This window comes from Lygodium microphyllum, chromosome 16 (assembly GCF_053477565.2).
Source record: "Lygodium microphyllum isolate KBCC chromosome 16, Lygodium_microphyllum_v1.1.10, whole genome shotgun sequence".
NCBI lineage: Eukaryota > Viridiplantae > Streptophyta > Polypodiopsida > Schizaeales > Lygodiaceae > Lygodium > Lygodium microphyllum.
The window spans coordinates 148,870,459-148,871,288 of record NC_141150.1 but is presented as its reverse complement, the minus strand read 5'-3'; the positions used below and the strand labels follow the sequence as shown (position 1 = coordinate 148,871,288).

The 830-nt window shown below is 60.8% G+C and overlaps 1 non-coding gene across 1 annotated transcript; it reads left to right on the top strand.

The window, feature by feature from the left end:
* Positions 1 to 319: 319 nt before the first annotated feature.
* LOC148024119 (5S ribosomal RNA) lies at positions 320 to 438 on the top strand. The gene has a single exon (XR_015694087.1). It is a non-coding gene; the product is annotated as a 5S ribosomal RNA (ribosomal RNA).
* Positions 439 to 830: the final 392 nt, after the last annotated feature.

The following is an 830-nucleotide window of genomic DNA, read 5'->3' as shown; positions in this document are numbered from 1 at the left end:
TCTCCCCCACCGCCTTGTGGCATGCCGTGGGCGCGTGTCCTCCGTGGCACGTATTCTGCGGCTCGATCTTTTCTACGTCGTCGCCTATGTGTGCACGGGGTGCTCTTCACGTGGATGCTTGCCCTTCGTGTTAGAAATGGCACGCGACGGCGGCATTCAATCTTTTGTGCGTCGCCTCCATGTGCGCGGGGTTTAGGGTTCGCGTTTAGTCGCGTCCTCCGTGGCATGAGCGGCATGGCATGCCGCCATGCCTCGCTCTGGAGCTCTCTCGTGCCACTTTCCGAGTATACAAGAGCTCTTTGGAATTCCTTTGTGTTTGTGGTGCGGTCACACCAGCGCTAATACACCGGATCCCATCAGAACTCCGCAGTTAAGCGCGCTTGGGCCAGAACAGTACTGGGATGGGTGACCTCCCGGGAAGTCCTGGTGCTGCACCCTTTTGCATGCTTGTTTCGAGACCGTGGCATGGAAATCCCCTCGGATCACGTCTCGACTCTCCAACGCTGACATCGTGGTAGGAAACCCCCTCGCCTTGCCATGACGCGGCGCCTCCTCTCCTCGTCGCGATTGTCTTTGCGTACGTCGTGCCTGGCCCCTCCCTCTGCCTCGCTCTCACGTGATAACCCCCTCCTCAAGATGCGAGGTATTTTGGGAGCGGAGGGTGTGCCATGTTGTGGGGGGGTTCGGTGGAGCGGGGTTTTTCCGAGGAGGGAGGGCGTGCCATGTTGCGCGGGCGGGTTGTTGGAGCGGGGATTTCTGAGGAGGGAGGGTGTGCCATGTCGCGGGGGGGTGCCATGTCGTGGGGGGGTTTCTTGAGGAGGTCCGTCGGG